General features: G+C 43.6%; 1 protein-coding gene across 4 annotated transcripts in view; it reads right to left on the bottom strand.

Moving 5' to 3' along the window:
* The window catches only part of Oxr1 (oxidation resistance 1), a 393,007-nt gene extending 380,694 nt beyond the window's left edge, over positions 1 to 12,313 (bottom strand). The window contains exon 1 of one of the 4 annotated variants that reach the window (XM_034516175.2): positions 12,160 to 12,313. The gene's annotated coding sequence lies outside the window, so the exon portion shown is untranslated. Of the gene's footprint in view, positions 1 to 11,895 lie in introns of all 4 variants that reach the window. The other 3 variants (XM_034516174.2, XM_034516177.2, XM_034516178.2) reach the window with 3 other exon arrangements.
* Positions 12,314 to 14,768: the final 2,455 nt, after the last annotated feature.

The raw sequence follows: 14,768 nt of genomic DNA, 5'->3' as shown, positions 1-14,768 counted from the left end.
ATATATATATATATATCACATACAAAATTTCTTAAAGAAGACAAAGGACAAAGCAAATGGAGAGAAATCTTTCAGCAAGTCTAGCACTGATGTCAATTGTATCCTAATCAGTTGTAAATGTGCACCTGTAAAAATGCACATGTGGGGTATATATGGTGCCCACAATGTTTAACAATAACATCCTTTCCTTCAAAAACATACTAGTTATCCTGCCTTTCACCATTCTAGCTATTCTGGAAAATATAATTATTTGTGTGTCAGTAAAGGGGAGTTAATCAGGTTGCTTTCTGCTTCAAAGACCCCCTACTTTGCCTAGAAGATTCTGTGCTACACAACATGAATTTCCATTTGGTCTCAACCTCATGCCCATCCCAAGCACTCAGAACATCTTCCGTTCTCTTTATGTGCTATGCAATTTCCTCTGCTAGGAACACTCTTCTTCTACTCTGAACCCTAAGCAGCCTTGAACCTACAGAAGCTTTCCTTTCCACAGCACAATTCTTGAACCCACCTGCTTGGCCCTCACGGGATCAAGTCAAGAAATAGAACTAATGTCTCCCATACATACCACCTACCCAAGGTTATGAGCCATGCCTTTTATTGTCTCAAAAACACCTTCCGTCTGCCTAATACATATCTGAATCGAGATAATTGTTAGAAAGATGCTATGTGTATTTGAGAACTCTGTACAAAGGGCTAAATAATGTTCCATGCAGCTTAAAACTTCTGTCTCCCAGTAAATATATCTCTGCCAAATGTATTTTGATTTGGCAGGTTTCATTATGCCCTGCATTTCTGGAACATAACAAGATGGCCTCAGTCTGAGCACATTTTAGCACTTTAGGAAATTCCTAGATAATCGTGAGGTGTAAAGGCCAGATCTTCATCAATATTAAAAGTTAAATAAAAGCAGATTTTGCTCCAAAAGAGGCAAGCCTTCATAACGACTCCAACAATAAAAAGAGCTAAATCATTCATCATTAGCATGGACAGGTATATGATGTGAATTTCAACTAATGGGAGAAGCATCCTTCCCATTGCTCAGGGGCCTAGGGTAGTTCCCTGGACCACTTTCTTTGCTGGCATCTAGGTCTCTCAGGTGATTCTTTCTGACATGACAACCATTAGAATCATTAAATTAGAAACAAACACAAGTACGATAATAAAGATTGTGGCTAAGGAAAGGGCGTTCGTTAAAAATCAAACTTAGCTTTTCAAATGTCCAAGGAAATAAAAATTTTAGCCAAAACTTGGAGAAAAATAGCCTTGATCTATGTGGTCTGGCATTCACATCTGTCATTTAGAGTCTACGGCATCCAAGGTTGAACCCACTAAGATGCACCTGTCACCACAGCCTCTCTGAACGATGAGTTGCAAAATTTAGAGCCATCAATGTGGGATGGTATGAAACCTCGCTCCAGATAGAGAAGGTGACAATCAGCTCTTAAGAGTGAGTGCTATTCTTAGCCGTGTTGGTTCCACTGTAGGACAAGGTCTAGAGAACCCACAGACAATCTGTGACTGCCCTGAACACAACCATGGTACTAGAAGTCGCTGTGTGCCTTCTAGGAGCATTGTTTCCTACAGAATGGTGCAGGGGACCTAGTGGGTCAGGCACATGTGTGACCAGTTAAAGCACTCAGTAGGTCTAGTTGTCTGCCCCAGGTCATATGTACCAAATAGAACTTACCAGGAACCAAAGAAAGAGCTTAGATTCTTTATCTTTTATTTTAATATTGTAATATAATTATATATTTTTCCCTCTCTTGCCCCCCTTCCCAGCTCTCTTTCAAATACATGGCCTTCTTTTTCATTAATTGTTGTTACACACATAAGTGTAGGTGTTTATGAATATATGTTCCTAAATATTACCTGCTCAGTTTGAATAATGTTACTTGCATGCATGTTTTTAGGTGATCATTTGTTATTTGTTAACAAATTGTGTGTTCTTCCCCGGGGAAGACAATTTTCCCAATTCTTAGAATTCCTTAGTTGTCCATAGTTCTTGGAATAGGATTGAGGTCACGTGATCATTCCTTCCTCCTCTCTGGCATGTCTCTAGCAATCTATTAGAGCCGATAACCTATAAACAGAATGATGTATACAGTACGTGAACAGAAATTAAGTACCCACATTTAAAGGGACAAATGTGTGCCATGGTATACATATGTAGTAAAATAAAATTTAAGAAAATCCCTCTGAAACTTGAAATAAAAGGGTTTAAGAGGCATGTGGCATGAACAATAATTTCAACACTACAATGGGCATAAATGGTTACTGAAAATATCTGCAGACAACTGTATATATTAATTGGTAACAAAATCGTACGTACATTAATACTGGTGTGGCTCATAAGCCAAAGTCAAAATAATGAAACACTAAATTCTATTCAGAGGTTAATAAGTTGTGAGGGAAACAGCCTGTTTCCCACCACTGTTTATTTACTAATGGAATTCTTCTCATGCCTGACAACTTCAATGCAAAAGCTTGTTTGAGAGGAAGATTTGTTTGATCTTAAAGAACTTTTAACCTTAATGCCTAATCATGTAAGTTTAAGATAACTGAAAAGTTGCACATGTGTTTATAAGGCATTCAACCTGTAGAACAAAAATTGCTTCCTTATAATTAGCATTCGACATATAACGATAATAAATCAGACAGCATTCAGATATTTTCCTTAGAATTCTGGTTAGTGCTGGCTTTGTATTGTGTCCTGATAATCCTGCTAAGCTAGTTCAGTTTGCCACATAACCACCGTGATCTACTTCAGAGTCTTTCTGTTTTCTGAAAGTGCCACATCTTCACGAAACTGCCTGCCTCTGCCCTCGGTAGTTCTACCCAGCGATTACCTGCACAGAGATAAACCCAGCAATACTTCCTACATTCCCTTCCATTCCCAACTAACATTCTAGCCTACAGAATGTGCAAGCCTACTATAATGTGCTTATCCATGGCTGAGACAGTAGTATCTGGGTTCTTTCTAGCTTGGGGGGTTAATGAGCACAGCTGTAGAATCACTGAGGCTATCTACATTCAACCGCAGCCTGGGGCCATATGGTCCTAGATCTTTCATTAGATTTAATCGATTTCTCTATCTCCTCTTTATCACGTTGCACATAAAGAAGTTCTAAATTTGATCCAGGCCTTCCTTCTGCATAGTCCAAGAATCCCAAGCCCAATCTTAAATACTCCTCTCCCCAAGGACATATTGTATTGACAGGAGAAAGAAATATTGAGATGTATCTGAGAGTGATGGATATTCTTTGGTAAGAAGCTCACTAGGTATACACTGTGGGATCCAGGGGAGGGCACAGGGAACCAATATGTTGTTGTTGCCTCCTGACAGCTATTCAGATAACACACTCAGGCTTTCTTTGGGAGGATTTTTTGGTAATGGTTCATGTCTTTGTTTTCCCTTTCATCTAAATTTACCATGGAAGCAAGGCGCTGTACCTAGAATCTCCTTGCGCTCCTCCTCTCTTTGGATTCTGTCTTGAGGGCAGGGTCTCAATGACAGTACATAGCTAGAACTCATTTTTATCTGCCATGGGGTCCTCCTCCTACCAAGAGTTTCTTCATCCTTCTTTCAAATCCTTGAACTCCACCATAAGGATCTATGGGTGATCTTTTGTTTAAATGAACTATAATCTGTTTTCTATTTAAATCACTTGACTAATTTCAGATTATAACATCCACTTTCTTCCTTCCCCCAAATAACTATGTCAAAGCTTGCCCATCTGCAGATGTTATAATTTATTCATTATTGTCTTAGCAAAGCTATGTGTTTCAATTCAAGAAGATGATGGAAAATGTAAAGAAATTAATTCATAATTTCCCATAAATCTTCCCAAACTCTTAATCCTCACCTCCACTAAAGCTATTAAAATAATGTATGAACACCATCACCAAGAGAAAAATAAATAAATAAAAATTTCTCACAATATTCAATGACCTAGTACTGGAATATAAGATTCAATGTACAGAATAATGAACAATGTCATCAAATTTGTCTGAGATTTTAAAAATCAATGACTGTCACTATCTAACTTTTAAATTTTCTACTGGCTTCATCTTGACTGAAATAGAAGATTTTCAAAAATAAGAATAGGATGCATTATAGTTAGCTAAGCATAGATAAGCTTTGAGAGAATCATCCAGTGAAACAAATGGGGTTCTTTCCCTGTTAGAAATTAGTTTCTGATTGCAAGGAAACTAAAACTTAGATCCTCATCATTTAAATGGTCATCTGCTATCTCTGTTGTACTGCCTCAATATGGTTGCTAACTTAAAGTATTAAAGAATGTGCAGAAAAGGGCATCTTATTACAATCTTGCTTTAATGATGCCTTAATTGCATTTATAAAAAGGAAGCCTTGAGTATCTTAACAATTTAAAATCTCAAAATGATACAAGAGTTAATGAATGCATTGCTGATTTCTGTAGCATTCCCATCTTAAATAGATGTATTTGCTTAATTTGTTTTTGCAGTGCTGGAGAGGGGACATGGGATCTTCTATACCTGAGAAAGCACTGTGCCAGTGATTTCATGCCTACCTGAATTGATTGTTAAATATCTTGCCCATCAGTGCTGGAAACTCTGTTGGAAAATCCAGCTGATACGATGGCATGTCACTAGTAGACCACATTTAGTGTGGCCTCAATGCTAACTCTAAAAATGTACACAAAGGGGACTTTACTATTCCATTTGGAAACATTTCAAAATAAGGCGGCTACATTTATTTATATGACTAACTCATTTGGGTGAATAAAAGCAGAAGAAAACAAGTTTCTTTTAAGCCATTTATCATGGTCAACATTCTTCTCCCAAATGTGTGATGTGTATTTATGACATCCGGTCAATGTGATCTATGCAAAGAGTTAAAACTAGATGAGAGGAAAATGCTGGAGTCCATTAATATGTTAATTCAAAATGTTCTAGCACATTTTATCTCAGAAAGCAGTGCAACAGACAAGCGTAGTCTTTCCCAAAAGAACTAGCTGAGGAAACCAAAAGCAGGGAGAGCAACGCCAGGTTCAGAGAGGAGCCTGTCAGAAGTATCCATGTGCACGTGGCGGTAGCTCTATGTTTACTGTAATTCGGCACATTGAAGCAGTGCTGAAGGCCTGGTTGGCCAGGATCAAGGGGTAAATTATCATGTTAGCTTATATAATGACTTCATCCCCTGGCTTTTGTCAGAAAACCATAGAGTGATCCTATCAAAGTCTTACGAAAGAAAGGTATTAGCCTATTCGACCAGCACACATTTATTTAGCACAGTGCCTACCCACACAGTCTAGTGTTGTCTACCGAAGAAGAGAACTAATGTGCAGGTGTTCCATTTATCTCAAAACAATTATTAGAATACCCCATCATTAACGATCCCAGACTTGATATATTTTAATACAGCTAAACTCATAAAATATTGCAGAACTTGCTATAGGTTAATCGTGACCCAGGAAGTGAACGCATAATTCCAACAGGATGCCTCCAGCAAATAAACTTGCATTTTGAAAACCTGAAACTCTTCAAGGATGCACAAAGCAGTAACACAGTATCAGTCTCTAAAGCGCAATCATCAAGATGCAACAACTATCAACTAGCGCCAGTCTCGAATGGTCAAATGAAAAATGTCCTAATCAAAGGATATTCTGCATAGCCTCAGGTTTCTTTTGAGATAAGGTTACCTAAAACACTACATTTGTCCGAAATAAGATAAAACAAGAAGGTCCTTGATCATTTTAATCAACTTCTCTAACACCATAACCAAGTCCATATATAACCAAATCTAACTGTTTGTCACTTCAAGATGAGGAGCTTCAAGCTCCCTGGAGGATAAAACCGACTCCAGTGTAAAGTCACAAATTGCCAAGAATCCCTAGTTCTGTTTTCAAATCTCTGCTCAGCCTCCGCCCCTGTGCCTCTTTCCTTGGAAATGGGTGGGTAGTGTTCTGGCTCACCACCCATCAGTCTGCTTACAACACAGTCATTCAGATCAAAGTTGCTGAAATCAGGCTTCACGATCCACAAGGCTGAGTTCTGTGTTTTTTTTAGCTAGTGACGGTCCAGACAAATGTCAAGGGCATAAATTTTTCCTTGAATAAAACAGGCTGCTGTCAACACCAGCCACTGTGTTCCCAGTGATAAACAGCAGAAGCCTTTCACCTTCTTTAAGAGGCCAGAGAAACTCTAAATTACAAACTTATAAGGCATTCTGAGAGCACACAATACCATATACAGAATATTCTGAAGATAGTAAAGACAAAATATTGATGGGTGAAATCTTTGGGAGGTGTGTCAGTCTCCTTGTTCCTTGTAATAGATAATCACAAAGGTAAAAATCTCCCACAAGTAATGCTTTGTTTTCCGCAAGTTGCTTGCTATCCATCGGTCTTAACAATGATAAACTCAAGTTACCAAGATAAGCAGATAATCTTTGCTATGTCATTAAGTTCCAAATCTGGTTATTGATGTTCTTGAATTCACCAAGGCCGGCACACACTGTTTGAATAAATCCCCACTTCTCCTGCTATCCCTCTTCTCACTGGGACAATGATTGACAAGCTAGCGGGCACCATATTTGCCTCTTCAGGCAAAAGGGTTGCCATGCTATCTCACTGTCTCTCAAAGCCTGTATCCTGGTATATTATAAACGTGAGTATTATCTGCAGTTATTCCTCAAACAGAAGAAAACAAGTGCTCAGTTTTCAGACATTTTGTTCATCCCAAACATTACAGCACAGTGCTATAGGCTTTAAGATGTGCACTTCAAAACTCCTACTGCAAGCATCACAGGACAGAACTGATTTGAAATTCTGCTTCATTCTAACAAATACTACCTGCTATGCTATAGTTGTAAGAACTGTAAACAGACAGACATGATCTAGCCAGCAAGTATCTGCACAGGAAAACTATCTCTCCTCACTCAGATGTCAAGCAGAATCAATAACCATTTCCCATAGGGGGGAAAAAAAAAAAGACAGATGAAACCTGACCCCTTTCACCTCAACTCGCACCCTCTCCTGCTATGTTTTATACACACACACACACACACACACACGCACACGCACACGCACACGCACACACACAGAGTCTTTCTCCTTAACAGTTTCTTTAGCTTTCTGCATTTCAGAAACTCTTCAAAAGTCCCTTACAGAATCATTATGTATCTCCTCAACTGCTCCAAATCAATGAATATTCATCTTGTGTTTCTTTTCATAAATATATTTTGTGACATGCATAAAAATATTATTCTAAACAGACTTGGTTTTATAAACTGGAAATAATGCACAAGGCAGTTTATTGCAACTCCAAAGACCTCAAGTCATGGAGAGTCTCCTGTTGTTGAGTCTCAAATCCTTTGAGTTGTATTAATACACATGCTTATCATTGGCTCATATCATATCTTCCATACATTCATATCAGCCAATGAGAGGCTCCTTTCTGACCCTGCGGTTGCTCTCACTAGCTCTGTTTTCCTCAGCTAGTTCTCTTGGGAAAGACTCCTTCTCAACACCAATATCATACAACTCAGAACATTAAAGCCAGCAGCAGTGCAAGCATGGAAATTAAGCCCGGCTTTATGGAATGCCAGGCTTTCCCCACAGCCATCTTGCAAGAGACAAACCTAATGTTTTCCACCAGGACAAAGATGAGAGCTTTCTGTTTGCAGACACAGGAGAAAGGGAGGGGCTATCAAGGACTCCAGGGACTTGGTAGGTCTCCGCTCTGCAGGAATCCCTCAGGGATTTTAATGGCTAAGAGTGCAGGGCATGGCTGGTTATTAGAACAAGGGAGGAAGGAAGCGGCTCTTATGATGATCCCTTCAGAATGAATCTGAAAGGAACCAAGAGACGATAAACGGTGTTGAAAGAGGGAAGCCAGGAGAGCAATAGAAGCCTTGAGCAAAGCTGGACTTTCTCTGGGCCTTGGTGTGGTCCTGGCACAGCCCTTACCTAGGAAACGTTCTTTGGGTCCAGCATGCAGGCTCTGTCAGTAGCAGATCTCATTTCACTGAGTGCAAGCTATTGCTCCTCTTTCCTAGGCAATGCACTGTGCTGCCAACTAAGAAAGTTTGTTGTCCACAGTACACACTATTTTGTTGGCTTAATATGGAAACTAAATACAGGGGAAAAAAAATCTGGGTCTCCTATCTTTCTGTGTAGAGATCTGAACACTAAAGTTTCTCCCCGGAATATTTCATGAGACCAGCTAAAATTTTTTTTTTCTCTCTGATTCTACTTGGTCACTCCCTAAAGGAAAAAGTGATAATTGTCGTTTTCATTTCAATTTACAAATTAGCATTTTTTTCTTTTTGTAAAAAGCAACTGGAAACCTAGTGAGTCAGTGCAGAGCCATCCTGTTGTCAGACTGCTTGCTTGGGTCATGTTACAAATGCAAAGTGCCAGGAATCTTTCCAGGAATCCCTAGTTTAAGTTTGTATTGGTTTTTTTTTTTAATTGTTTATTTTTATTTTATGTACTTGAGAGGTTTTCCTGCCCGCATGTGCACCATGTGTATGCTTGGTGCCCAGGATGGCCACAAGAGGACCATCAGATCTCCTGGCACTGGAGTTAGAGGGGGTTGCGAGCCCCAAATGACTGCTGGGAAACACTCATCTCCTCTGTAAGAATGACACGTGCTCTGAACCCTGAGCCATCTCTTCAACCCCACAAGACAGTTCCTAAGAGCCAAGATAAACTCCTGTTAATAAGTACATCCCATGACCTGAAAATAAGATGTGGGGACATGGTACCATTTTGCAATGAAATCTCTGAAAATTAATGTTTGTTACTGAGATGAACTTCTAGAAGCAGTATCTAACTTTAAAAAAAATTCTAGCTTTTTTTTAAATTTGAAACATTTTTTTAAACAAACATTTGTTTTTGTGTGTGCACAGGCCATGACAGGGATGTGGTGGTGGTCACAGGTCAGTTTTTAAAGGGACCATTCATAATCCCAGGAATACTGAAAGCCATGTTTTCTAAATCTGTCCTGACATCCAGGGCCATACAACTGTGGGGACTATCTAATTCATCATCAAATGCTAATAGCAATTCTGGCTGTAACCTCTGAAATGCCCATAATACCCTTTCCCAAAGTTGATGAAAGCTAATAATGCCCTCCCCCCCCCCCCCCATTGCTAGGGGGCCTCCAGTGGATCGCCAGAAGCTGAGGCACAGTGCTCGAAGCCTATCAGTCATTTCCACTCTTGGAGTGAGACAACATGATTTCTCTCTCCTACTTTGACTGACATTTCTATTATCCTCAGGGAGACATCGTACCATTTTTTAATGCCTTTACCTTAGGGCTGCAGATTTCATTTACTGTTTGCTGAAGCTTAGCTATGCTTAGGGACAGATCCTTCAGGAGAGTTGTCAAGTTATGCCTCCACTTCAGATCTCTCGACTGGAGAAACTAGCCAAAGGGCACATACAGTCCTTTGTATTCAAAAGGCAAGACGTTGGGAGGAAGGATATTCTTATTTCACACTAAATTTAGCATTAAATAAATACAGCCTTCACCTCTACACACTCACAAGATTTCCAGACTCTTGTTTCTCTCTTGAACACCCATGCCCAACCCTCCCTCTCTCCTCCTTGGACACCCCCTCCCCTAACAACCCCTCAATTCAATGTAGACAAACACACTGTTATGTTTTATTAGAACTATATTCTGAAGAAAAAGACAACAAAAAGATAACAGCACCTTCATTATTCAAATTTCCCACCTTCCAGGTCTCTAGAAAAGTAGACATATTTTCAAAGAGTGACGCCCCCCGCCCCCACCCCGCCCCCCACCCCGCCCCCCACCCCACCCCCCTACCATCTGGCCCATCCAACGAGGTAAAAGGGCACCCCTGGCCACTAGATGAATACTGTCTTTTTTGTTATGTCACTCCATAGGTCAGGCAAGACTGTGAAGAAGAAAAAAAGAAAGAAAAACAAAACCCATACGCCACTCCTCAATAAAGTTCTGGCTCTCTTCATCTGAAAACTGACCCCACCCCACCACACACACACACACACACACACACACACACACACACGCACGCGCGCACGCGCGCGCGCGCACACACACACACACACACACACACACGCACGCACGCACACACGCACACGCCCATACACCCCTCAATTCGATGTGCTAAACATATTGCTCATGGCGCATAATAAGAGAGAGACCCATCCTCTGAAGCAGCAGCCTGTGGACCGCAAGTCGAACCCACCTCCATCCTCAATGCTCAGATGGTCCAGGTTTCCGGCCCTATCTTCAGCTTCATTTCTTACTCTAACAGTGCAGCTTTAAAACGTGCCTACCAAAAATCCATGCTCAGCCAGACAGAGCTTGAGAAGATGTGGTCGTGGTGACACCCACCTCTCCATGCCTCATCCTGGAACCTGCAGATACTTCTTGACTCATGTACGTGGTGGGTAAAATCTTTTCTGGCCACTTTATTTTGCAACAGAATTTTGGATGATGATTGAACTATGCTAGTCTTTGCCTTCGTAAATCACTGATTTACATGCCTGGAACTGAGAGGAGGTTCCCCCTTGAAAAACAGGTAATTAATGGTCACTGTTCCCACCTGCCTGCCACCCCAACCCCGTCCATTTGAAGCTACCTGCTTATGGGATCCACAGATGTTACGATCATCACCATGTCCTCTAAGAAGGCCCCGTGGTTCCAGAGCCCCTGTGACATCAGGGACTCCTAGGATTTTTTTCCCTGAGTAGGAGAATGGAACAACCCTGCCTAAGATGCATCCTCTAAGCACAGAAATCAAGGAAGAGGAGCAGCATCAGGTTTCAAATAAAAGGTAACCAGAGCAAGGCTCTGGAAGCACATCATTGGGCCAGAAAGAATGTAACCCGCAAAAGGAGGCTTAAGAGACACAGGGAAGGGGAAGCAATAATCCCTTAATCCTGTCCTGGACCACCTCCCGAGCAGTCAGAGACAGAGGACCCCTATAACCCGCAACACAGAGGACCATTGGCCAGCAACACACACCTGAAAAGCGCAGGCATGTACACTCTCTGCTGCGTGTTGCATGCTGCAGACTTTTACCTTACTTACCAGTCCAAAACACAAATCCCCCCCCCCCGCCAGCCCCATAGGAAACTGGGGATCCCCTTGGCCTAGAACACACACCACTCCTCCTCTGTGCAACGCACAAATCCAGTCCCACATTGCTTAAAAGGAAGCCGGAAACACATTCCAGTAAGGGAAGCACTGGTGACTCCTTTTGAGTGACAACCGTCCCCAATGCTTCATCTCCAGGGAGCCTAGGAGCCTCCAAACCAGGTAGGAGATGGGAGACGGTCCTCAGAGAAGCGCCTCTAAACCACTACCAAGGGACTTGGCTCAGGAAAGCCTCCAACCCAAAGCACAGGGTAGCAGACCCACCGGCACCCCCTCCTAGGCATGAACCTGCCCCACTCCCTGCTTGCATTTCCCCCAAATCCCTCATCACCTTTCCAGCCCTCCCTGCCAGGCCACTTTCTGTACCCGCTGGTTCTCACTACATGTTGCCTCACACACTCCCTCCGGAGGCTTGAATTAAACCTGCCTCTCTCCCCATCCTATCTACCTAAGCTTGTTCTGATTCCCCAAATTAACCAAGTTCACCCGCCCATCAGGCGCCCACTGACCCTTCCACTGGCATCCTTCGCTCCCATACAAATCCGCTTTTCCCACGCCCCACTTTCCATCTATCTTGCCTTCTGTCACCCTGGTTCAGGACACACTGTCCTTCTATTTTGCTCTCTGACCCTCTCTCAGTCCCAGGGACGCTCACTTTCCCCTTTTCGCTGTTCCCAGGCATGTCCCCGCTCCCCAAACCTTCCCTTTCCCATAGGACACTGGCCGGCTCCTGGCCTGCCGGGTCCGCTCCCTCACCCGCGCGGTCCTTCTTCCTTCCAGAGTGTCCCACACCTGACCCCGGAGCCAGTCCTGCCCTCCCGGGTCTGCTCATCGTCGCCTTTGCTGGAGCATCCTTGTAAGCAGGAGCTCTCGACCTGCCCGGCGGTTGGGAGACGCGCGGGGCTCCGGAGGCAGAAGGCTGCCCGCTCTCCGGGTGTCCAGGCGCTCCTCCCGCTCGCCAACCCCGGCTTCCCGGGCGCCTAGCCCTCACCCCGGCGCCCAGCAGCCGCACAAACTTACTTGCGGGTCGGCGGGAGGGGGCTGCGGCGAGCGGTGCGAGCCCCGCAGCGGCGAGTGCGCCCCTCTCGGTGGGGCCGGGCGGCGCTGGCACTGCGCTCCCGCGGCCGCGCGCGGACTGCGCTCAGCCTGACGCAGCCTGGCTCTGCCCCCGCCGCCGTCGCCGCCGCCGGGGCCGCCGAGCGCTTGCAGACATGCTCAGTTTCCGGACCTGCCCGCGTGGAAGCTACCAAGAGCCATCCGCGGCGGGGGAGGCGGCGCCGAGCTGCAGAGCGACGGCCAGGAGCTGGAGGCGACCACGCCGGCGGCCCCGGGAAAAGGGGGGCGAAGCGCTGCTAAAAATAGCTCGTGCGGAAGGAAGCCACCCGCTGCCAGCGCACCCCCTCTCCGCGCGTCCCCGCAGCGGACTCTCAGGCTCCGGGAGCTGGCGTCCTGCCGGACCCCTGCCCTGGGAAGCCGTGCCCCAAGAACAGACACCTGCCAGGGTAGCCTGAGCAAGAGTCCCAGCTCAAGGCTGCCAGGTATGGCACCAACCCCCATTCCGGGCCCCCCGTTCCCGAAGCTGCCCAGCAGCCCTAGCTTCGGAGTCTTAGACAGAGACATTGAGGAAAAAAAAAAAAAAAAAAAAAAAACTGATCTGAAATTGTAGGGAAGCTCCTCTGCTACTGACTTACCAAGAGGAAGAAAAAAGTTTTCAGGTTTATTTTGGTGGAATTGAAAGGAGAAATGAGGGGAGGCGGGCAAAATACAAAGATTTGTCCAAAGGGTGGCATGGGGCGACGGGTTGAAAGGGGCTCTGAAAAGATCTCCTTAAATACAAGAGAAAGCTGGGCTTCTCCCCGGCTTCTATTTCCGCAGGATTTTACATAATTAGTTGACACTCAGCCTGACCTTGGAGGCACTGTTCCTGTTGCCTGAGCTGTAATTTACTTTCCTTGCCTGCTGCCTTCTACTTCACCGCTCCCACCTTTCCAACTCTGTCTGGGAAATTAGGAGAAAGGAGTACGTTTGGGGGCCAAAGTACAGCTGGGTAGACTGGAACCCTGCTGGCCCTTTCTTGAAGGAAGTCAGTCCCTTTGCCAGGATGAGCCCCAGGATTTCTAAGCATCAGTCTGACCAGCAAATCAGCCCAAGGGCCTCTTAAAACCACCTGACCTGCTAGTGAGCCGGTTCCCACTATTATTCACCGCTACACCCCACCTCGATCGCTGACAATTAGGTTTATCTCTTTTCTCCTTTGAAAGTGAAAAGTCCATTGCTCTGTAAAAGGAAAGACAGGAGGAAGAGGGAGGAGGGGATATTTATACTGAAAGGGGGACCAGTAGGAAAAGACAGGAATTTGAGTAAAGTCAGTGATGTACATGCATGTCATAATGAAACCCATTATCGTCTATGCTAAAATAATCACTAAAAATTTTTCAATTAAAAGAATGAAATGTTCAGATTTTTTCCTAGGTCAGGTTAAGAGTTTTAGCCATTTTTCTCTGACAGTCACCAAATTAGATTCATCACTTAGGAATTCATTGCTTTTATTTGACAGAGCATGTTGAAGCCAGGAGACAACTGTTGCCTGAAATAATACCTAGTTGAACCCAGAATCTGCCGGATGAGAAATTACCCAACTTTAAATATAACCTATTATTTCCTGAAATCGATAGCTGCGCTTGGAGTAAGGGATCCAAAAACTAGGAGCAGTTTTCAGTGCAGCTAATGAATTTCGTATTCTTGTTTTTTCTACTTGTATGAAGGGATTCAGAGCCTAGATTTTGCATTCTCTTGAAAGTGACTATTTTATCCCAGTTCATTTACGCCTTTTGAGGTCATGCATGGACTAGAACTGAGCTCCACCAAGAGCTCACAGTCCATGCTCAATAAAAATACATTCATTTGACATCATCAAACCTTAGTGAAGCTTTGGCTAGCCGTAACAAAGTCACACATCTGTGCTTTTAGACAATAGTATAACAGTGTGTGTCTCGGCTCAAGGCAGGCTCCTAAATCAGACCCTTCAATTCCCAATCACAATTTAGTTTTATGTTTAGCTTTCTTTCCTCTGAAGCTATCTGTCTGTGAAGCTTATCCGTCCTTTCCTGTCCTAAGTAACGTAGGATAAAGACGGATGCTGTGCCCAATGGGGTCGTCACTCCACTACTTCTGGCCAGTCACTGTTGAGGCGATGTGATCTTGACACTTTTATGACACTAAATGCACACTCTGTGTAGGGACAAAGCAGGGCAAATCTTCAGTTTAAAGGCTTTTTTTTTTTTTTTTTTTTTTTTTTCGGTTCCTACATAAAAACGTATGGTTCAAAATGTACTGCATTCAAGACTTTCAATGCAAAGTGAAAGCAACTCAATGGTCACTAACAGATAGATTGAGAATATTATTCACTGGTTCACATAACTCAGGCACAGAGGTGGGACTTCCTGACTGACATAGGACCATGTCAGAGAGAATGTGATTGCCTTGCTCTAAGCATTAAGCATTGTTTCCTGTGCTGGTGTTAATTTTCCTTCCATTACAAGCAGAATGCATTTCCATCCATGCATAAGGGACAAAGTTGTCAATCTTAGTTTCTTTGTCAAAACAGATCAAGTCTTTTACTCTCATGA

This window comes from Arvicanthis niloticus, chromosome 13 (genome assembly GCF_011762505.2).
Source record: "Arvicanthis niloticus isolate mArvNil1 chromosome 13, mArvNil1.pat.X, whole genome shotgun sequence".
NCBI classification, from domain to species: domain Eukaryota; kingdom Metazoa; phylum Chordata; class Mammalia; order Rodentia; family Muridae; genus Arvicanthis; species Arvicanthis niloticus.
The sequence above is the reverse complement of the archived record's forward strand: the minus strand, read 5'-3'. Positions and strand labels throughout refer to the sequence as shown.